This window comes from Orcinus orca, chromosome 20 (genome assembly GCF_937001465.1).
Source record: "Orcinus orca chromosome 20, mOrcOrc1.1, whole genome shotgun sequence".
Taxonomy (NCBI): domain Eukaryota; kingdom Metazoa; phylum Chordata; class Mammalia; order Artiodactyla; family Delphinidae; genus Orcinus; species Orcinus orca.
In genome coordinates, this window is record NC_064578.1 from 24686243 (window position 1) to 24711767 (window position 25525).

General features: G+C 35.7%; 1 long non-coding RNA gene across 1 annotated transcript; it reads right to left on the reverse strand.

The window, feature by feature from the left end:
- Window positions 1-1626: 1626 nt before the first annotated feature.
- Window positions 1627-24066, reverse strand: LOC125962687 (uncharacterized). The gene is made up of 3 exons (XR_007474221.1): window positions 24022-24066; window positions 2994-3061; window positions 1627-1687 (listed from the first exon to the last, which is right to left on the reverse strand). It is a non-coding gene; the product is annotated as an uncharacterized LOC125962687 (long non-coding RNA).
- Window positions 24067-25525: the final 1459 nt, after the last annotated feature.

Below are 25525 nucleotides of genomic sequence, written 5' to 3' on the forward strand. Positions count from 1 at the left end.
AATAAGCTGGAATATGTTTAAAATATTTTATAAATTATAAAATTGTTTTGACTCAATTGAGCTGAGTTTCATAAAAGATAAAGAGTAAAAGAAGAATAATAACAACCAGTGATCTACTGGGAGAAGATCCTTGACAGAATCATAGAAAGTGCAATTTGCACAATAACTTGCCCCAGGAAGGTCTCATTGAATTTTAGAGCCAAGGAGTCAATATGGACCCAAAATAACAATTTCTTGCATGCCAATGGTCTCCAGACCAGATTTTTAAGAGGCCTAATGGTCTCTGTATTGTCTTTCGGAAGCAAAATGGAAAGATAAACAATCAGGAAATCAGTGGACAAACACAAGCCAAGATCCAAGAGGTCTGAGAGAAGCTGAATCAGAATGCAGAGAGGCAAAAATTTAATATCACCTCACACCTGTCAGAATGACTATCATCAAGAAGAATACAAATAGCAAATGTTGGCAAGGATGTGGAGGAAAGGAACCCTCGTACAATGTTGGTGGGACTGTAAATTGGTGCAGTCACTGTGGAAAACAGTATGGAGGTTCCTCACAAAACTAAAAATAGAACTATCATATGATCCAGCAATTCCATTCCTGGGTGTATATCCAAAAAAAACAAAAAATACTAATTCAAAAAGATACATGCAACCCAAGGCTCATAGCAGCATTATTTAAAATTGCCAAGATATAAAAGCAACCTACATGTCCAAAGAGATGAATGGATAAAGAAAATGTGATATATATTTACACACACACACACATACACACACACAATGGAATATTACTCAGCCTTAAAAAAGAATGAAATTTTGCCATTGCAACAACACAGATGGACCTGGAGGATATTATGTTTAGTGAAATAGACAGAGAAAGACAAATATGATGTCACTTGTGATGTGAAATCTAAAAAATAAATCAAACTAGTAAATATAGTAAGAAAGAAACAGACTCACAGATTTGGAGAACAAACCAGTGGTTACCAGTGGGGAGGGGCAATATAGGGATAGGAGATTAAGAGGTACAAGCTACTATGTATAAAATAAGCTACAAAGATATACTGTAGAACACAGGGAACATAGCCAGTAGTACTTTATAATAACTATAAATGGAGTATAACCTTTAAAAACTGTGAGTCACTATATTGTACACTGTTAACATATAATATTCTACATCAAATATTTCAATTTAAAAAAGAAAAAAGTTTAAAAAGCATGAGCTAGCTAGGGTATCACTTTGAAATTTATTAATACTCCTACATTGTATAGTATTAATCTCATTTAGTCTTCAAAACCCTCTAATGTAGAAATTATTATCCCTGTTTTAAAAATGAAGAAATGTCTAACCAAAAAAAAAAAAAATAACAGGCTGAAATTTAAGCCCACATACCTAATTATGTAGATGAATTCTATCTTCTTTAAGCTGGAGAATTTGGTTAGATATTTGTGTTAATCTTATATACAGCCCTACACTTGGTAGGTGCTCTATAAATAATTGCAAAGTCATAGGGCTAATTTTAGTATATGAAAAAAATTGTGGTATGACTCAATCTGATGCCAGAACCTGTGTTATTTACCATTATGCTTTATTGTCTCCTGAAAAGATCTCCAACTCCAAGTCAATGGTTTTGGGGGGTTTTGTTTGTTTGCTTGTTTTTTCTTCTGTTACACTATGGTCTTTAAGCCTGCAGTATCCAACAAATACAATGTGAGTCACATATGGAATTTTATATTTTCTAGAAACCACATTAAAACGGTAAACAGAGAGGGCTAAAATACATTTTAATGATATATTTAACTTATATTTAAAATAAAATCATTTCTACATGTAACCAATATAAAATATTAATGAGATGTTACATATTCCTTGTTTTGGACTAAGTCTTTGAAATCCAATTTGTATTTTACATTTATATCCTCCATCCCATCTCAATTGGGACTACCCATATTTGAAATGATCAGTGGTCACCTGTGATTAGTGGCTACCATATTAGACCATGTAGCTCTAAACTCTGTGTGTGTGTATTTGTGTGTGTGTGTGTGTGTGTGTGTGTGTGTGTGTGTGTTTGAGGAGTGAGTCAGTCCTCCCCTCATCTCAAGTATTAACTTGAAAATCCCAGGATTTGGTAAGTACTTATGTTTTTACAAGCATTCAAGGCAGCCAGAGTCAATAAGGCTTTTTTTTTTTTCCTGAGCATGAGTAGGTTTGCATGTACAAAATCTTGTAAACAGCCTTGTCTTGATACTCCATTTCTGCAGTGTTTTAACAGCATACAGACAGAGATGCTTCAAAGTGGTTCTCGTTGCCTGCTTTTACAGCGACGGCTTTTCTCTATGAACCCCCACGGCAGATTAAGGCTCAAAGAAGTTTGGTACCTGATGATAAACTTCACTAAGAATTATTCTCCATGCAGCTCCCTATCAAGCCAACTGCAAGTTTCCTGTTTTAAAATGACTTTGGTCTTCGAGAGGACATTTACTAAAATTTGTGAAATGATGACATTAGGGGTTACTGGATGAAGGCAACAGAGGAACACTGTCTTTGCAAAAAAGTGGACCTCTTATTTTTTTAAGAGAGAATCTATGGCTACTTCAGAATGATATAAGCTATGGTTGTTATGTCATCTGCCAAAATGAGCTAAGCAGGCAAATAAATGAAAACTGAGAAAAATTATTAAAATTATTCATAAAATCTGACTTTCAAAATTTGAATTAAATACCAATCTCAAATCTTTCTTAAACAAATTACTATGTAATGAACTTTTCTCATTACTAATATATTTACGTAAGTTTTTTAAATTAAGCACTGCTTATAGGGGTATAGCTCCTCTGGGGGGACGGAAAGCATGGAACATAGAAGTTGTTAAACCACATAGAGGTTTCCTGTACATCTCATATGCAGCCACCCAAGTAGCTGGGAGGTGTTTGTTTGTTTTTACTTTCTTCATTAGCACTTGGTTACTAAGTTATTTTTTCTTATTAACTACATACCATGTGAGGCAATGGATTTGCTATGGTCAGGGTAGAGCAACAGACTTTATTCTTACGGAATTTGGAATCTAGATGAAAAAAAAAACACTTTAAAATTATTACACAAAAGACTTCAAATGATTACACAAATAATTACAACCTGAGGTTAAGTGTTCCGAAGGGAAAATAATGCATTTTGAGAAGAGCTTATAACTATAATATCCAACCAAGAATAAAGAACCCAGAAAACTATCCCCAAATATCCTCTCTGACATTTGAGAGACATGCATAATGAATACATAGGAATTAACCAGGCAATAGAGAAAAGGATAATAGAGAGAGATAAGGGAGAAGCAATTCCAAGCAGAAGGGAGAGACCTGAGGGTTGAAGATATTTAAAAGTGTGAGAGAAGAAAAGTGAAAATGATGTGACACGAAGGCTGGAGAGTGAAGAGGATGTCAGACCATACACGGAGGCCTGGGAAAATATTAATATTTTTAATTTTATTGTAATACCAATAAATGTATTAAGATTGTCTTTTTCTTTCTTCTTTTCTATTTTTCATTTTTTTAAAAACCTGAAGTGCCTATGAATTTGACTATCTGTCCTGACAAAAAAAGGACTTTAAAAGTTAATCAGATGCATATCCTGATAAGGCTAAGGCAAGGGTTCATTTATTTATTCATCTATTTATCTTAAGTAGCAAATGCTAGAATGCAAGACATGATGCTGAGGACTGGGGAGGCAGGCTTGAAGAAGATGAAGTGCTGGAATTAGCTGAACTGACCTGTAAAAAGGGGCTCTCTGCTCCCTTTGAATGGTGTGTGGTTTGCAAAGCAATGCAGATTATGTTACCATAATACACAGGTGCCAAGTAATAGGCAGTCCATTTTCTCTTTCCTCCAAAATGAAGACAAAACCACTATGATGCACGAAAGGCAGATTTTCCCTTTGACTTTCCCCTATTTTAAAAAGTGTTCTTAAAGAATTACTACATGTATGTGCCTTTATTAAGTGTCAGGTGCTGTGCTACCTGCTTTAAATAGATGGTTTAAAATAAGCCAATTAGTATACAGAGCACTGGCCATTACATAAAGCTGTAATATTTTCTAATATTTGACTCAATGATACCCATCGCTACAGTTCCAACTCAAAATTTTTTAAAACAAATCTTCCCCCAGCCTGAAGTCACAGCAAAATTTTGTATCTAGGTTTAAATGTTGCTGAAACCTATGCTGTTTTTTTTGTTGTAACCTGCCTAGGCTGAACCACAAATTGCAAGCTAAGGATAGTGAAAGTGGTAGCATGATACGGTTTAAACTCAAAAGTACACCTGTAGATATTAACTTTGACATCCTTGGTGATGTCTGGAAAATTTAAGTTTTACTCACTCAGACAATGAGGGGGCATCCATTTTGTCACAAAACCCACTGAAGAATTCAAAGGCAAACAAGATAGTTTTCTGTTTTCCAGGGAAGGTGTGATAATGAAGAAAATTTTCATGAGTCAGTTAAGGAAAATGTCAGAGAAGTAGAATATTTCAGCAAATTCTTAAAGGATGAGGATGAATTTGAAATGAGTTCAGAGAATGGGAGTGGTAAAACAGGAAGGTGTTTCAGCCTCCGCAAACAGCATGGAAGGAAGCATAGGTGTGTGACAAGGCAAGGACTGTTCTTTATGCAAACAGCAGAGTGAGGTGCTACCCCTCAATCAAATAAAACATTTCGTTTTTCAGAAACATATCTTTTCTATGGAATGTGTAAGACTACAGTATGCTTTGAGAAGTTTTGGAGAACTAAAATCAATGTGAAAGGTTCTAAATGGAGATTTTTCTACTCAAACCAAGGAAATGTGTCGTAGTTGAGCTGTCCAGCAAAGAGAAAACAGCTTTTAGAGATTTCAGATACTGACTATATTCAAGAAAAGGTGGGGGAAACACCTATGAGAAAACATTCGTACCTACTAAGGATTAGATAACCTAAGAATCCACCCCAGCCTGAAACTTACGTATTTTAATTTTTAAGGCAACTTTTTGGAGAGAGAGATTCTTAAAATATTGCATTGATTTTAAATATAAATGTGTTTTTCCATTGCTTAAATTTTTAATAATCTCCACCATCCAAAGTGTGTGGGAAGCCAGCTGAAGTGGAGAAGTTCTAGAAATAGATATCTGATGTTGCAACCCACTGTGAAAAACCTTGAAAACGGTGCACTTAAGAGTTTTAGAAGCATGCTGCCATATTCCATCATTAAAAGAACAGCACAGACCTGGTGAAATAAAGAGAAATTGTTTTTTGGAGGCTAGTAATGTACTAAAGAGTTTAATTTGATTTATTTTAGCTCAAATGGCTCAAAAATATAGTGGAAATAATGGTGAATGATATTTTCCCCTAAGATTTAGTCATTTTACATATATACACTACCAAATGTAAAATAGCTAGTGGGAAGCAGCTGCATAGCACAGGGAGATCATCTCGGTGTTTTGTGACCACCTAGAGGGGTGGGATAGGGAGGGTGGGAGGGAGATGCAAGAGGGAGGGGATATGGGGATATATGTATACATATAGCTGATTCACTTTGTTTTACAGCAGAAACTAATACAACATTGTACAGCAATTATACCCCAATAAAGATGTTAAAAAAAACTGGATTAAAAAAAAAGATTTAGTCATTTTAAATAATATATAATTTTAGATACTATAAATGATAATTTATTTGCACTTACATGCAAGATGTTGAAACATTATGCATTACAGTTAAAATTTAACCATTAAAATCAATCTCATGCTAATACTTGAATAGGGAAACTGCATTTCTCAAAAACTTGTCCTTTCTACATAAACATTAAAGTAAGGTAAACAAATTATGAGTTATAGGCTGGAGGAGAAAGCCTATTCTATAACTTATTCCACATAAATATTATTGGGCAAACTGAAGACCAGAGAGGGAATGTGACTTTTCTAATGTCGCACAAGGATTTCACACAAAAGTGAAACAAGGATGGGAATATCAAAATTTGTAGCCCATATTTTTATCTCAACCTTAAAAATGATTACTGTATGTAGAGCCCCAGACTACACACAATTCATGGGAATGATGTTACCCTGCACTGGTTATATTTGATTGATGAAATACAGACTAAATGCTATGCAGTAACAAGAATATGCCATAAAATCCCATTAATTAAAATACCTGGAGTAATAATTCAACAACTACGTATCAAGGACAAATATGTACAAAATAATTTTCAAAGTGCCTTGAAATATAAAATTATGATTAATAACATGCTTCTATGTTTTCAAATATAAGCATCTCACATCAATCAAAAGTATGTATTATCATATATTCGTGAACTATCAAATATCAATTTCAATTACTTAAGATACATTTATGTCAAGGAAATGTTAATTGATATTTTGACACAGCCTTAACAAAAATTCACAATTTTTGAATCAGTGTTCAATTTCTGGGACCTTTTAGAAATGAAAAGGTCCACCATATTACTTATAATAGTGAAAAAATGAGAATAGTCTTTCTATTTAAAATGAGTTAATAGTTAAGTTAATTATAGCACATCTGATATATGCAATTGCATACAACATTTAAAATCATCTTTAGGAACAATTTAATGGCATGGAACATAATTATTTTAAAATTTAACTTCAAACAAGCTAATTGTTAATAAAACAAATACTGAAATACAATATAGATATTCCATCTAGAAAGAGATTAACAGAAGAAATCATGTCAAAAATGGTTGTCTGACTATTCACCATAGCCAAGACACAGAAGCAACCTAAATGCCCATCGACAGATGAATGAATAAAGAAAATGTGGTACATATATACAATGGAATACTATGCAGCCATAAAAAGGAATGAAGTAATGCCATCTGCTGCAACAAGAATGGATTTAGAGATTATACTAAGTAAAGTAAGCCAGAAAGAGAAAGGCAAATACCACATAATATCACTTATTTGTGTAATCTAAAATATGACACAAATGAACCTATCTACAGAACAGAAACAGAATCACAGACATAGAGAGCAGGCTTCTGGTTGCCAAGGGGGAGAGGTGGTGGAGGAGGGGTGGATTGGGAATTTGGGGTTACCAGTTGCAAACTATTATATATAGAATTATATATAATATTATATATATATAACTGAATCACTTTGCTGCACAGCAGAAATTAACACAACATTGTAAATCAACTATACTTCAATTAAAAAAAATGGGTGCCTGAGTGATATAATCATCTTTATATTTTCTCCTTTTCTAATTTTATCTATTTCCAAAAATTTCAACAAATTATAAAATGAGTGTTTTCAATGTAACAGAGAAAAAAATGTGCTTAGTATATGTGTGTATATATATATGTAATGTATGTATACATATATATGCATGTGTACACACACACACCATTCTCTTTCCCACAGAGAAAATAGTTTTTTATGGGCTAGGTTTAATGCATAAAGAGTTGGTAATGATTTTATATAGTATCTTATTGTAATTTGTGTTTTTCTTGCACTTAAGGTAGCTCAGAGAGTTTGTTCTTCTAAGCATTTAAAAAATTCTTCCACGCTTGTGAGTCAAAGAAACATGATACTAGACATTACCTGAATCATTAAAATTTATTTCTCAAATGAGTATAAAGTCTGAATTAGTGACAAGCCATTCAATGCTATCAAGTGTAATAAGTAAGGGGAAGAGTGGAGGACAATGGGATTGGACTTCATTGTATTCCATCAGCTACAGTGTAGTAATTGTCTTCATGTCAATAAATGTTTTTATATTTTCATCTAGAGAACATTCTTCAAGTATCTGTGATTAAGTATGTGTATTCCCAATATTTCCCAAAGACACAGAACCTTTAAGAGATATATCTATATCTATATATAAAATCATGTGAGCCAATGCCTTGACATACATGATGATTAGGAAACCTGAAATGTCACAAAATCTGTCATCTGCAAACTAGAGACCCAGGAAAGGCCGTGGGCCAGTGTGTAATTTCAGTTCGTGCCCAAAGGCCTAAGAACCAAGGGAGCCAAAGGTATAAATCCTAGCCTAAGGGCAGGAGAAAACCAATGTCCCAGATCCAGTAGGCAGCCAAGAAGCAGAATATAACCTTCTTTCTTGCATTCTTCGTATTATCCAGGCCCTCAGTGGGTTGGATGATGCCCAACCACATTGGGAAGGGAGATATACTTTACTGAGTCCACTGATTCAAATGCTGATCTCATTCAGAAATACTTTTAGAGACACGCCCAGAACAATGTTTAATCTGGACACCCCATGACCCAGTCAACTGGACACATAAAATTAACCATCACAATATGAAAATAAACTTTTTTTAATTCAAGGTTTTCATCCTCCATATAGAAAATAAATCCCAGTTTTAAAGATGGGATGGAAATAATAGTTGTCCCTTAATAAACAGTAGTGGCTATGTGTCCTACACTGTGCTAGGAATTCTCTCTATAGGAACTGAATATTTTCGGTAACACAAGGAGATCAACACAGGTTTCAGAAGGAGAACTGAATTTATATCTCAATGTCCACTCTTTATTCCATATGGTCTCCAAGAGACTTTATTTTCTTACCTGAGAGGTTATAATTGGGCTATGTAAACAAACCAGCTGTACTAATCACAATCAAAATTACTTTTTAAGTTATTTTATGAAATAACATAGTATAGTGAAGAGCAGTAAGTATATATAAAGGAGGTCAAATTGTGAGAGGCATCTATGTGAGGCTGAAGATTTTGGCCTCACACAATTCCCACACCACATTGTTCTACTGAATGCTTATACTTTAGAAGATGTTATTAGGTGTTTACTTGTTTCATAGGAAGAAATGTGATTCATACTCAAAAACATTTTTAAAATCTTTGTGGGGGGGAGATACTGCCTAAAATAAACTTCTTCACTACAAGGCATTCAAGTCATTGGACAGTTAGTATGTATCATGAGTCAACAAAGGAGAGTCAGGAGGATTAGACAGCATTTCTCAAAACTGAGCCCACAACACCTTATTTTAACATTAGTATTACTATTATTTTATAGAACAGCTGTTACCTTATTTAATAATTTATTTTCATAACACAATGTAGGAGATCTTTGAGAAGTTAATATACTAAAATTGCACAGAGCCAATCTTGTGTCGTATGCAGTTTACAAATATTTTCTACTGATAGATGTTCACTAGATGCAGTTAGAACCATAATGACTCTAAAATTCCATATATGCCTTGCTTCTCTCCATTCCATCTTCTCATCGTTCCCTGAGTTTCTTTGTCAAAATCAGTTCCCAAATTTAATCACAAAACAAAGTTGAATGCTTAATTAATATAATTCCATAAACAGTCATTTCTTAAAAGAATGGATACAGTAAATTTGGTGGTTGCCCTTTTCTGTAGGTCAAATCTGTCTGTTTTTCTGCAAATCCCAAGGAGACTATGTATAAATTAAGTGGTCTTAAGCAATCCAGGTAAATTCTTTAACAAAGTGGATTTCTATTTCTTCAGCTTTCAATATGATACAGTTACATATACCTTTAAGGTTTGTAAAAAAAAAAAAAAAAAAAAGGCTTGAAATAAGGTATAAGAAATGCCTATGATAGTTCCTAGCACACAGTAGGCATTCAAAATTGGTAGCTATGATAATGGTCTATAGACCGTTAAAACAACTAGTTGAAAAAGCCTTCTTACTCCTTATTTTTAATGGAGCAAATATTAATGCATGATTTGGGGAAGTACTTTAAGTTTGGGCATGTGTCAGTAACAGCAATGAACTTATGCATTGCTGATGGGTAAAATTAGTTATGTCTGTGTAATTAGGTTAAAAAAGCTGGTATCTATCAAAATATTTCCTCCATAGCAGCTGAGCATACTGCCCCTTTTTTGCAAACATATACAGTATATCTGCCACGGAAATTAGCATATTTTCAGTATCTAAAAGAAATAAAGACAGAATGTTAGAAAGGGAATCAGGCATCAGCCTTATAAAACAATTTTCAAAACGCTTGCCCTCTTTATTTTTGCTAGGCTTTCATCACAATTTGAATGTGTGACTTAAATAAGTGAAGTGATTATAGGTGTATAGTTGTGCATGAGTAGAAAGAACTTAGGCTTTAGGGAAATTAGCAAGAGTGGATAAATGTTAGGAAGAAAGTAAAACTAAGAAAGAAATATGAGAGAAGGAGAGAGAACAAATCATCCAGTCTAGAGGACAGAGGTTAAAATGAGTCATGACATAAGGTGAATATTGGAGGTAAATTAGGACACACACTGATGTGCTAGGTGAAAAACTGACAACAAGGAAAAGAAGTGACTGCTCCAAGCTTATACAGTAAGTTCTGAGATCGGTGACTTAATGGTCAAAATACAAAGTGCTTGTCTGGTGCTCTGGGTACCAGATAATGTGTGGATCTTTTTATTGCCTCACATTCTTCAAGTCTTTAGTCACATATTTTCTTCTTAAGGTGACCATGGTGGTTCTCCATCCCTTTTCTAGATTTCTCTGTAACGCTCATAACCACATGACATATATATTTTTCTTATTCTAATTGCCTATCTCCCCTCACCAGGATATAAACTCCATAAAAAATGTATTTTTGTCTGTTCTTATTTTCATTGACGTATCCTAACAGTCTAGAACAATGTATGGCCCATTGTAAGACCCTAATAAATACTTGTCAAAGGAATAAATAAAAGGCAAAGAATGAAAATAAAAAGGATCTGAGCAGTATAAATACTAATGTCTTTGACCAGCTGTAAAACATTAAGTGAATTACTACCCGCAGCATCTCAGTTGCCTTTCCTATAAAATATAGCTGATGCCATATGCTACAAAGATTGTTACGAAGAAGAAAGAGAGCCCCATTTACCAGCCAGACTGGTCAAATTAAGCAAAAAAATAAAGGCTGATTTTGCTTCTAACCACTTCCTTTGAAGGTAAAATATTGGAGAGATATATATATATATCTCCAATAATATTTCTCTACCTATTACAAGGCGTTTTGCAGAACGCCAAGGTCTACATAATAAAGTAGTAAATATACACAGGGGGAACAATAAGTTAAGGAGAAAATAAAAGACCCGAAGGGTAACAGATTTTAATCATTCAGGGATTATCCTAGGTCAATCAATTTAGAGAATAAATCTTTATGAGATGGCTATACCAAGAACACTGTCCTTCTCGACATCATTCTCTCTTGTGGACAAAACATGGCTATTTTGTACATATATCAACAGAAAAATGGAAGGAAATCCCAATTAAGAAGGCAAACCATGATAAAGTCTCTATGTGTATGTGTATGTATACATGTGAATTTCTATTATTTTTCAAAAAAACATAAAATGATTCTCAGGACTTCCCTGGTGGTCCAGTGGTTAAGAATCCACCTTCCAATGCAAGGGACGTGGGTTCAATCCTTGGTCAGGGAACTAAGATCCCACATGCCAAGGGGCAACTAAGCCTGCGCGCCACAACTACTGAACTCGCGCGCCTCAACAAGAGAGCCTGGGTGCCACAAACTACAGAGCCCACACACCCTGGAGCCCCCCACAAGAAAGAGACCGTGCGCCGCAAAGAAAGATCCCGCATGTCTCAATGAAGATCCCGCATCCCGCAACTAAGACCCAACGCAGCCAAAAATATATATATATCCTCTGGTTGGAGATATACTTTCTCTGCACTTTATATATGCTAACTACCTCCACAAACAATTTTAGTCATAGATACACTGAAGTGAAAGTTCCATGAGGGTAGCAATAATATTTGCCTTCTCACTTATCATCTTAGTTCTGGAAACAAGACACGTCTTTAACACAACTGATTGAATATATAAATGAAATTAAAACTCTGGGTCCTAGAAAGGAAAAGGAAGCATGAACATTAAGATCTAGAGAAAAATAACTTACTGTGACTGAGAACTAAGTTTAGCTTTCAAAGTCTTTGTGTCCAGGCAAGAAAGGTAAAATAATGGATTATATAATTATATTTTTCCAATAGAAGGGAACATGTGTTTTAAATTAGCCTCAACAGTCATGCCTCATACACTTAACACACAGTAAATATTCCATGAGTGCCACAAAAATTCTATGCATCATTTGCGGATCACCTATATAGCTCATACAACCAACTGGATAGTACAGAGATCTTAGTATGTTATTCAAATAGACAACTAAGTCTCAGAGAGGTGGATATAGTTCTGTTAAAGCACCTACTGTCACTTTTTCTTACCATTCTCCCAGCTCTCAGTCAAAATAAGACTCCTTGGTTTAATGTCTGAATTTAACATACAAGTTAGTTCTACTATACTGCTCAAAATGTTTTGTGATAATTGGTAATAGAGCTGGCATTATAAAAAAGGGTATATTAGCTGTTTGACCTTGCTGCCTGATATTACATCTCTTTGGTGTTCATTCTATTAGGCTGAGCGATGTGATCGTGCTCTCTCCCCACCGCCCCCACCCAGTGCAAAGAGACACAAATTTTCATTACAAGCAAACAAAATCATCTCTAAATGCTTTTTGCTAAGCTCTTTAAACTTCTCTTTCATTCAATCTTTAATGAAACAAAGTAAAACTTTTAAAAACATAAGGGGTATATATTGCCCCATTTGTCAGTTGAAAAAATGGGAGAGGAGCAGAAAAACTAAAACTTACCCTCAGTCAATAGGAATAAAAGATCTGAAGTAAATATTTGACTTCATGTATTCCTAACTCAAAGTTCATGTTTTTAAGCCATTCTGCTAAATTAGGAACATTTTCTTCTCAGGTAAAATCAAGGTAAAAGCAAACACAAAGTGGCAGGATGATCTTGGCTGGCAAATGATCATTACGACTCTGATGAGGCTGCTTGTTATAAGCCTGGACTGCACGTAACATGATGTGACAGGAAGCCTCAGAGTATACTGATGTTTTTGAACTGCTTTTCTGTACTGACCTCCAACCTTTTATCCTACTTGGTTTCTGGTACATTCTTTTCCTAATCATTTCTGTATTATGCTTTTTCAATCTTTAATTAATTGCCTGGCCTCATTCCTGTATTGAAAAAACTCTTAGCACTCTTGTATAACATCTTAATTAGCTCTGTTCTGCATCAAGCCCACTAGGGTGCTATGTGTGTATTATATGTGTTTCAAGGTGGGGTGGGGAAGATGTTTTGCTCATGAGTGCTAACATAAACAAAAATTATTAGGAAGATAATTACAGAGCTATTAGGAAGATATTATGGAGATATTAGGAGGACATGTCTTTGAGATAATACAAGGTCAAATATTTCTGGTACCTTGACATATGCAGGAAAATATGCAGCAATATGCAACTATAACAGACAATATACAGGGATACATTTTTTTGGAATGCATTATTAGAAAAGTCTAACCAGACATTTGTTAGTTTCTTACTATGTCCTAACCACTGGGTACATAGAGAATTATAAGATCTTGTCCTCAATCTCAAGTCTGGGCAGACAAGTAAGTATTTCATGATTTTTAAAACTAATATAGGGAAACATAAATTGCTAATGTAAATAGCAAGTATTTGGCTTGCGTTTCACCCAACTCCATCCTGTCCACAGCTTTCCTTTCTCCAAATTCAGATGAAGCCTCAGAATCCTTCTTATCATGATGCTCTAGGAAGCAGCTACCAATCAGAGTTGTCACAGAAGATAAAACCTACACTGAGTTAGAGCTATAAGAATACAGTTAATGAAGACTAATTTAAATGACTTAATTTTAAGTAATGGAACTGGTTTCTCTTTAATAAAAAATTCTATAAAGAGGCAACAGGGACACAGCTATAGGGACCCTGAACCAAGATGGTGGAGTAGAAGGATGTGCTCTCACTCCCTCTTGCAAGAACACCAGAATCACAACTAGCTGCTGGACAATCATCGACAGGAAGACACTAGAACTCACCAAAAAAGATACCCCACATCCAAAGACAAAGGAGAAGCCACAATAAGATGGTAGGAGGGGCACAATCACAGTAAAATCAAATCCCATAACTGCTGGGTGTGTGACTCACAGACTGGAGAACACTTATACCACAGAAGTGCACCCACTGAAGTGAAGGTTCAGAGCCACACGTCAGGCTTCCCAAACTGGGGGTCTGGCAACCGGAGGAGGAATTCCTACAGAATCAGACTTTGAAGGTAGTGGGATTTGATCGCAGGACTTCGACAAGAGTGGGGTAAACAGAGACTCCACTCTTGGAAGGCACACACAAAGTAGTGTGCGCATCAGGACACAGGGGAAGGAGCAGTGACCCCATACAAGACTGAACCAGACCTACTTGCTAGTGTCGGAGGGTCTCCTGCAGAGGCGGGGGGTGGCTCACCGTGGGGACAAGGACACTGGCAGCAGAAGTTCTGGGAAGTACTCCTTGGCGTGAGCCCTCCCAGAGTCCACCATTAGCCCAACCAAAGAGCCCTGGTAGGCTCCAGTGCTGGGTTGCCTCAGGCCAAACAACCAACAGGGAAGGAACCCTGCCCCACCCATCAGCAGACAAGTGGATTAAACTTTTACTGAGCTCTGTCCACCAGAACAATAGTCAGCTCTACCCACCACCAGTCCCTCCCATCAGGAAACTTGCACAAGCCTCTTAGATAGCCTCATGCACCAGAGGGCAGACAGCAGAAGCAAGAAGAACTACAATCCTGCAGCCTGTGGAACAAAAACCACATTCACAGAAAGATAGATAAGATGAAAAGGCAGAGGGCTATGTACCAGATGAAGGAACAAGATAAAACCCAAGAAAAACAACTAAATGAAGTGGAGATAGGCATCCTTACAAAAAAAGAATTCAGAATAATGATAGTGGAGATGATCCAGGACCTCAGAAAAAGAATGGAGGCAAAGATCGAGAAGATGCAAGAAATGTTTAACAAAGACCTAGAAAAATTAAAGAACAAACACCTAGAAGAATTAAAGAACAAACAGAGATGAACAATACAATAACTGAAATGAAAACTACACTAGAAGGAATCAATAGCAGAATAACTGAGGCAGAAGAATGGATAAGTGACCTGGAAGACAGAATGGTGGAATTCACTGTTGCAGAACAGAATAAAGAAAAAAGAATGAAAAGAAATGAAGACAGCCTAAGAGACCTCTGGGACAACATTAAACACAACAACATTCGCATCATAGGGGTCCCAGAAGGAGAAGAGAGAGAGAAAGGACCTGAGAAAATATTTGAAGAGATTATAGTCGAAAACTTCCATAACATGAGACAGGAAATAGCCACCCAAGTCCAGGAAGCACAGAAGTCCCATACCGGATAAACCCAAGGAGAAACATGCTGAGACACATAGTAATCAAATTGGCAAAAATTAAAGACAAAGAAAAATTATTGAAAGGAGCAAGGGAAAAACGACAAATAACATACAAGGCAACTCCCATAAGGTTAACAGCTGATTTCTCAGTAGAAACTCTACAAACCAGAAGGCAGTGGCACAATATACTTAAAGTGATGAAAGGGAAGAACGTACAACAAGATTACTCTACCTGGCAAGGATCTCATTCAGATTTGATGGAGAAATCAAAAGCTTTACAGACAAGCAAAAGCTAAGGGAATTCAGCACCACCAAACCAGCTCTACAACAAATGCTAAAGGAACCTAAGTGGGAAACACAAGAGAAGAAAAGGACCTACAAAAACAAACCCAAAACACTTAAGGAAATGGTCATAGGAATATACATATCAATTATTACCTTAAACGTGAATGGATTAAATGCTCCAATGAAAAGACACAGGCTTGCTGAATGGATACAAAAACAAGACCCATATATATGCTGTCAACAAGAGACCCACTTCAGACTTAGGGACACATACAGACTGAAAGTGAGAGGATGGAATAGATATTCCATGCAAATGGAAATCAAAAGAAAGCTGGAGTAGCAATACTCACATCAGATAAAATAGACTTTAAAATAAAGAGTGTTACAAGAGTCAAGGAAGGACACTACATAATGATCAAGGGATCAATCCAAGAAGAAGATATAACAATTATAAATATATATGCACCCAACATAGGAGCACCTCAATACATAAGGCAACTGCTAACAGCTCTAAAAGAGGAAATTGACAGTAACACAATAATAGTGGGGGACTTTAACACCTCACTTACACCAATGGACAGATTATCCAAAATGAAAATAAATAAGGAAACAGAAGCTTTAAATGACACAATAGACCAGACGGATTTAATTGATATTTATAGGATATTCCATCCAAAAACAGCAGATTACACTTTCTTCTCAAGTGCACACGGAACATTCTCCAGGATAGATCACATCTTGGGTCACAAATCAAGCCTCACTAAATTTAAGAAAATTGAAATCATATCAAGCATCTTTTCTGACCACAGAGCTATGAGATTAGAAATCAGTTACAGGGAACAAAACGTAAAAAACGCAAACACATGAAGGTTAAACAGTATGTTACTAAATAACCAAGAAATCACTGAAGAAATCAAATTGGAAATCAAAAAATACCTAGATACAAATGACAATGAAAACACGATGATCCAAAACCTATGGGATGCAGCAAAAGCAGTTATAAGAGGGAAGTTTATAGCTATACAAGCCTACCTCAAGAAACAAGAAAAATCTCAAAAAAACAATCCAAACTTACACCTAAATGCTCTAGAGAAAGAAGAACAAACAAAACCAAAAGTTAGCAGAAGAAAAGAAATCATAAAGAACAGAGCAGAAATAAATGAAATAGAAATGAAGAAAATAGAAACGATCAATAAAACTAAAAGCTGGTTCTTTGAGAAGATAAACAAAGTTGATAAAACATTAGCCAGAATCATGAAGAAAAAGAGGGAGAGGACTCAAATCAATAAAATTAGAAATGAAGAAGGAGTTACAACAGACACCGCAGAAACACAAAGCATCCTAAGAGACAACTACAAGCGACTCTATGCCAATAAAATGGACAACCTGGAAGAATCTGACAAATTCTTGGAAAGGTATAACCTTCCAAAACTGAACCAGGAAGAATTAGAAAATATGAACAGACCAATCACAAGTAATGAAATTGAAACTATGATTAAAAATCGTCCAACAAACACAAGCCCAGGACCAGATGGCTTCACAGGTGAATTCTATCAAACATTTAGAGAAGAGCTAACACCCATCCTTCTCAAACTCTTCCAAAAAATTGCGGAGGAAGGAACACTCCAAAACCGATTCTATGAGGCCACTATCACCCTGATACCAAAACCAGACAAAGATACTACAAAAAAAGAAAATTACAGACCAATGTCACTGATGAATACAGATGCAAAAATCCTCAACAAAATACTAGCAAACAGAATCCAACAACACATTAAAAGGATCATACACCATGATCAAGTGGGATTTATCCCAGGGATGCAAGGATTCTTCAACATACATGAATCACCCAATGTGACACACCACACCAACAAACTGAAGAATAAAAACCATATGATCATCTCAATAGATGCAGAAAAAGCTTTTGACAAAATTCAACATCAATTTATGATAAAAACGCTCCAGAAAGTGGGCACAGAGGGAACCTACCTCAACATAATAAAGGCCATATACGACAAACCCACAGCAAACGTCATTCTCAATGGTGAAAAAGTGAAAGCATTTCCTCTAAGATCAGGAACAAGACAAGGATGTCCCCTCTCACCACTATTATTCAAAATAGTTTTGGAAGTCCTAGCCACGGAAATCAGAGAAGAAAAAGAAATAAAAGGAATACAAATTGGAAAAGAAGAAGTAAAACTGTCACTGTTTGCAGATGACATGATACTATGCATAGAGAATCCTAAAGGTGCCACCAGAAAACTACTAGAGCTAATCAATGAGTTTGGTAAAGTTGCAGGATACAAAATTAATGCACAGAAATCTCTTGCATTCCTATACACTAAAAATGAAAAATCTGAAAGAGAAATTAAGGAAACACTCCCATTTACCATTGTAACAAAAAGAATAAAATACCTAGGAACAAACCTACCTAGGGAGACAAAAGACCTGTATGCAGAAAACTATAAGACACTGATGAAAGAAATTAAAGATGATACCAACAGATGGAGAGATATACCATGTTTTTGGACTGGAAGAATCAATATTGTGAAAATGACTAAACTACCCGAAGCAATCTATAGATTCAATGCAATCCCTATCAAATTACCAATGGCATTTTTTACAGAACTTGAACAAAAACTCTTAAAATGTGTATGGAGACACAAAAGACCCCAAGTAGCCTAAGCAGTCGTGAGGGACAAAAACGGATCTGGAGGAATCAGACTCCCTGACTTTAGACTATACTACAAAGCTACAGTAATCAAGACAATATGGTACTGGCACAAAAACAGAAACAGATCAATGGAACAAGATAGAAAGCCCAGAGATAAACCCATGCACCTATGGTCAACTAATCTATGACAAAGGAGGCAAGGATATACAATGGAGAAAAGACAGTCTCTTCAATAAGTGGTGCTGGGAAAACTGGACAGCTACATGTAAAAAAATGAAATCCGAACACTCTCTAACACCATACACAAAGATAGACTCAAAATGGATTAGAGACCTAAATGTAAGACCGGACACCATAAAACCCTTAGAGGAAAACATAGGAAGAACACTCTTTGACATAAATCATAGCAAGATCTTTTTTGATCCACCTCCTAGAGTAATGGAAATAAAAACAAAAATAAACAAATGGGACCTAATGAAACTTCAAAGCTTTTGCACAGCAAAGGAAACCATAAACAAGACGAAAAGACCACCCTCAGAATGGGAGAAAATATTTGCAAATGAATCAATGGACAATGGATTAATCTCCAAAATATATAAATAGCTCATGGAGCTCAATATTAAAAAAAACAAACAACCCAATCCAAAAATGGGCAGAAGACCTAAATAGACATTTATCCAAAGAAGACATACAGATGGCCAAGAAGCACATGAAAAGCTGCTCAACATCACTATTAGTGAAATGCAAGTCAAAACTACAATGAGGTATCACCTCACACCAGTGAGAATGGGTATCATCAGAAAATCTACAAACAACAAATGCTGGAGAGGGTGTGGAGAAAAGGGAACCCTCTTGCACTGTTTTTGGGAATGTAAATTGATACAGCCACTATGGAGAACAGTATGGAGTTTCCTTAAGAAACTAAAAAGAGAATTACCATATGATCCAGCAATCCCACTACTGGGCATATACCCAGATAAAACCATAATTCAAAAAGACACATGCACCCCAATGTTCATTGCAGCACTATTTACAATAGCCAGGTCATGGAAGCAACCTAAATGCCCATCGATAGACAAACGGATAAAGAATTTGTGGTACATATATACAATGGAATATAATTCAGCCATAAAAAGGAACGAAATTGCATCATTGATGAGACGTGGATGGATCCAGAGACTGTCATACAGAGTGAAGTAAGTCAGAAAGCGAAAAACAAATATTGTATATTAACGCATATATGTGGAACCTAGACAAATGGCACAGATGAACTGGGCTGCAGGGCAGAGACTGAGACACAGATGTAGAGAACAAACATATGGACACCAAGGGGGGAAAGCAGTGGGGGGGTGGGGGGGGTGTTGTCACAAATTGGGCGATTGGGATTGACATGTATACACTGATGTGGATAAAATTGATGAGTAATAAGAAACTGCTGTATAAAAAAATAAATAAAATAATATTCAAAAATTAAAAAAAGAAAAAGTGGCAACAGGTATAAGAACACAGAGGATTAGTATGCAATGGAAATATATATTGGTGATACTGTTGAGCTATGGGAAAAGGTTTAAAAAAGAAAGAATGAAGGATCCACACCAAAACTGGAAGATACTATAGTTAACCATCATAGGTTTTATAGATACTTTTGGTGCACTACATACCTGGAACCTTACCACTAAAATTTCCTCCAGCTATTTCCAACTGTCAATACCTATTCTCTCATTGCTGGAAGCCTTTCCAAATCATGGTAGGCAGGAGTGCCAATGTGCTGTTAAATTAACACTCCCTAGTGGTGGACAATGACAGAAATGAGTTCCTATACAAATATTTCATCTTCCTTACCTTTCAGTTAAGATAACTCTGAGTTAGGTAATTAATACAGTTTCCCAGAGTCTCCCCACAGAATTAAGTATCAGCCACCTGCAGCGTTCGCTAGCTTGATAATGAACCGTCCATTAGTTGTCTTTGCTTCTCTTTGTCATTTCCCACTCATCATTCAGTGTTTTCCTGCAGTTACCTCCAAAGTAAACTACATGAAGTTGAACTTTTGCATCTGAGTTAGCATCTGGAAGAACAGTTCTTCCAATGAACTCAAGTTTTAATCCTCACTTTGCTTGCCCTCTCCCCTACACACACATACATGTATACACAAACCCTATCAAGTCCACACAATTCCACGTCAGAATTAACTCTTAAGCCTCACTTCAGATCCCCTACCTTGCCTCATATCTCTCACAGATTAACTTCAATAAAACAGAGTTTATGATATTACTTACCTGCGCAGAACTTTTAATCCTCTGCTTCCTATAAAGTGAAGCCTACTTATGCCTGGCACTATACATTCATCATTTTTAATCTGGCTCTGAACTGGGACTTAACAGCTTCACCTTCCATGAATACTGCTGTCTCATGGACAGATTAACTGTGCCTTGTACATGCCAGGAACTTTCAGGATTTACTGCAATTACTTCTCTCCACAGGGAATTCAATCCCCTCTCTTTGCCTTTCCTGGAAACTTCAAGGATTTCTTCAAAACTTATCTCCAACTTCCTCACATTGGTGTAGATAGGCACTTAGTGTCCCATGTTCTCACAGCTTTCTGTTCACATCCTTATAATTGTATTTCCTGCATTGTAAGGCCATTTACAAGCTTTCGACCTTATCTGGTTCACTGGGTTGTCATCTCTTGTGGGCAGTGACCATTTTCTATTGATTTTGAATCCACTGTATTAGTACCATCTCATCACAGAGGTGTTATCAAGAAATGCAAAAACTGCAGCATGAGTTTTGCTTCCCTAATACTTTTACATCCAAACATTTCTCAATAAAGAATTCTTGTGAGCATTATATATATATATATATGTATATATAAAATAGAATCCATAGGACGCATCTGTCACTGGTGGCCATTTCCCTTACATTTCCCCTAGAGAGTAAAGAGCCTTCTCTTTATAAAGGATTATCTCCAGCTTGAAAAATCCATCCTCCTACAAAGACCCTCAGAGAAAGCTGAATACAGCTAAAAGCAGTTTAAACTACTTCACAATTTTGCCTCTGGCCAGCCCTGACTGGAAGTACTACCAAATGGGAAAGAATTTGACTTAAATCAATATGAAATCAGGATGTAGATCTGTAGTCTCTATGTTTAACTAAACGTTTGTTGGTTAACATATTAGCACCCACTTTTGAGCTATAAAAAGCTGATTTTATGGGACAATTAAGAGCTTTAGTATAGAGAAGAGAGTGTGAGCACCAAATGCTATAAGATCACAGAACATACTGAGATCAAAATAACCAACTAGATGAAAGTAGACTTGTCAGAAAAGGTGATGGTTATCTAGTTCCAAACTTGCAAAGCCTACTAAAGTATTTGTACATGTGATATCAGTATAAAATGTCATTCAGAGTTCAAAAACAATGTAATGTTTTTGTGTTACCCATTTTGTAGGACTGAAATTGGAATTATGGCAATAGCAAAATAAAAGCCCTTCAGAAAGTTTCAATTCATTCCAAGTCAAACCTGGTCAAATTACTGAAATTTCAAAGCTGAGAGACAAACCTGAACTCATGGCTTTAATTAATACCATGGACCTCTGTGGAGTGGAGATACTGCCACCTAATTAAAATGAGTCTTTATTCATTTTTTTCCTAGACAGCTGAGATTTAGATTTTAGAAGCAAATTCTGAAGACTCTCTGACCTTTGGCAAAACATTCATTCAGTTTTGAACTCTGAGCTTCCAGGTGAGCTGAAATGATTATGGGATTTTGAGGTCATCTACAAAGCAGGCTGACTGCCCAGTATAGTCTGCTTCACAGAGTTCACTTTTTAAGGAATTTCTCCCTGAGTGGCAGTATCACTGCATTCCAAACCTACAGGGCTGGGACAACTTTGCCATCATTACCCTCAACGGAAACTTTTGGAAAGTAACATGAAGAGTGGAACCAATTACCTACATTTTTACTCTTTGTTTACAGACAACTTTGCAAATAAGTATTTTCCTTAAATTAGCAATATCATAGTGAAGTGAAAGTACATATTCTATCTTAGGTAGCTTTCAGTTCATTCTTTGCACAGGAGACAATTAATGATTGTGTACTATATTGCAAATCCTGGGGTGGAAACACAAATAGTAACACTTCCTGATATCAAGGGGCTTCATTACAGTACAGGAGAGGACTATGCATGGGCTAAGGCCTGTAATAAAGTATATATGTAGGCTGCATGAGTATGTAAGGCATCCTGAGTTGTGTGTATGAATTCCTGAGACTGATTCAAGGGGAATGTTACAGTCAAACCTGGCTTTAGATCACAAGTTTACAGTTGGAGAAGGACAGTGGTGTAGACACACACAGGATGTTAATTTGTAAAAGAGAACAAGATGTTTTCAAAAATGGTTAGTGATTTTACTAAAGCTCTGAGGAAAGTGTTCGGAGCAAGAATGAGAAGAATCTGCCACAATAAGGCAAACAGTGACAATTCGGCAACAGTGAAGTGTTGTAACAATGAGGAACACTTGATTATATCAGTGTAAATTTACAAAGATTAATTCATTTCTGGAATGGGGAAATGGGAAGAATGGTAAGGAATCCAGAATCAAGCTAGTAATTTAGGAGGACATTGAAACACTCCAAGTGAAAGAAAGGTAAGCTTAAAAAGTTACAGAAACCTAAGGAAGGAAAGAGGAACAGTGTGAGAGAATTTGTAAAGCAGGATGAGTCTGAAGATATTCCTTTAAGGTAGATGGGAACATAAATAATAATTAAACCAGTTTCTTAAAAATGTAGTAGCCATGACCCCCAAAAAAGTGAGAGGCCCTTTGATTTATTTCACTTAACTCTAGTTACAGGTCATGGTAAATATTTCATCTTTATTTATTGGTAAAATAATTTGATCAAATTGTCCAGCAGAGCCAGGATTAAAATTCAGGATTTTCTTACCTCAAATCTCACTCTCAAGCCACCACACTGCCTTCTGGTTTTAAAATAGGTTGATTTTAAAATCAACATGTGATAGTTTTGCCATTGGGTATTTAGGGCTCAAGATAATTAAATTAGCATAACTTTTCTCTCTACATCCAACAACTCACTTCACTTGTCAGGCAGAGAATGTAGATTTTTAATAGAGCACTGCATTTCGCTTAGAAAAGTTTGCATCTTGACTCAAGTGACCTAGTAATTATCTCCAAATGTCTCCCAAATCTCTGAGCCTAGATAGTTCTTTCATGTAATAAGAAAATAACCTGGATCTCTTCTTACTCTATTTTTGACACTATTCAATGAAATGGCAAACAATGCCTTATGAATCTGTGGAAAATTAAAAGGCATTGAAATCAAGCTTCCCAATTTAAAACTCAAAAATGCACCTAGCAATTTGTGATATAAAGTATTACAAATACATGCAAGAAATGTTTGTGTATGGTGGTACATAATTTCAAATACGGTTTCATAGAAATATATTAAAAATACAAGTACACACATTTTTGGATTTTTTAATAAAATAACTATTTTTCAGTTTTTCCCTGTCATCATACAAATATTTCCTGAGAATTAGCCAGCCTAGGCAATATTATTATTTTTAAATATGCTCCATTTCTTAAGATACTCCAATTTCATCCTTTTATTCAAAAAGAACCAGAGAATGCTATACCTAAACTCACCCACTCCTTTCATTCTGCCCCTATTTGCCATTCTGGGAAATGCCAGTTAAGGTTTTGGTTTGATATTATGTTTTGGGTGACCACAAAGATTAAGAAAATAATCTTTATATTTTGGACAAATCTAGTAATCTAGGGGATCAATTATTACCTTGTTCAGTGATCCTTACATGAACATTCTCAGAACAAATTCTTTTTCTGAAAAGGAATGTTACTCTCCCTTGGTGAACTCATAAACTTCACTCTTAGTAGAAAATGGAAAGCATAAAGATTGAATCTTGACTCTAAGATAACAGATATCAGTTTCTAATTATTTAACCTGTTATCTTAAATTTCTCTCTTTTTCTATCTCTATTTCTCTCTATAATTATTTTCCTTTTCAACTCTACATATTGCTATTATTCAGAGGCCATATGACTGTGGTTCATGTTCCCTCAATTATTACCTGTAGCCTCTTTTGGGAAGCAAAAGTAATAAGAATTTCACTTCAATTTATAATAGGCTAAGAAAAGTAAGCTTTATAAAAAATAGCCTGAACTCTATATCTTGTTTTATACTTACATCCAGTAGATATGTGGCAGCCTTTGTCTTAAGGATAGGAGACAATGTTTCAGAAAGTTTAAGACAACTCTTTGTCTTGGAGTTTTGCTGTGGTCATCAGGCAATGTCTAGGTATGGGTTTATCTTTATTCATGTTCCACAGAATAGGGTATAGTTCTTCAAGCTAAGGTTATATTTCTGTCCTTAAAATGTTGTAAAGTTCTTATCTATTTTCTTTTCTGTTATTGCCTCTCCTATATTACCTTTTCCCTATATATGAAGTCCTACGTAAGTCTATGCAGGGGAGGAAAAATAATTTTCCTTCTACCCTTCTAGGTACTTGGCTGAGACCAGCCTTGTAATTAAAGACAGATTAGCAAAGGAGAAACAAGCAGTGGCTTTAAAGCAGGTATACCTCCTGTATTCATGGGAGATACCCAGGATAACTGAATAGCTCTCTGAAATAGTCCCAGCCATCACCTTAAATACCATCTCCAGCTAAAGACAGCAGAAGATGTTGGGAGAATGTGAGGGAGCCAGTTATAGAAGGTTACCTACCAGGAAAAGCACAGTCAATAAGGGTAAGGTTGTTATGCAAATTTAAGTTGCTGCTTTCTCCTTAGGAGTTTCTAGGATTTAGTCATCCTGCTCTTCCTATTACAGAGAGGGAAGATTTCCCTTTTACATGTAAATGTCCCCTTACAAAAGAGTAACTTCTTCAGTTTTCAGAGCTTCTCTTATGTCTACTGTTTCTTAAAAATAACTAACCTAAAATAATCTTTATGCCAAAGAGGCTTATTTTGGTGTGGCAAATTCTGCTCCCCTTCAATTATTTCATTCTCTTTCCCATTTCCCAATTTCTATTTTATGATTCTACATTTCTATCTCTTTCCTTCTTTTGAGTGATTTCTTCAAGTCTAACAGACAACTCATTAACTCTCACTTTATTTATCTTTAATCTAGTGTTTAATGTTGCTCTTGATTTTTTCCAGTAGCCATTTCCATTTCTAACAAAATATCTACACATTAAAATGCATTTTATCCTTCAGAGAAATCTGTTCTTGCCTCAAGAATTCTGCTTCTTTTTAGGAAAAAAAAAAAGTTGAAATATTCAA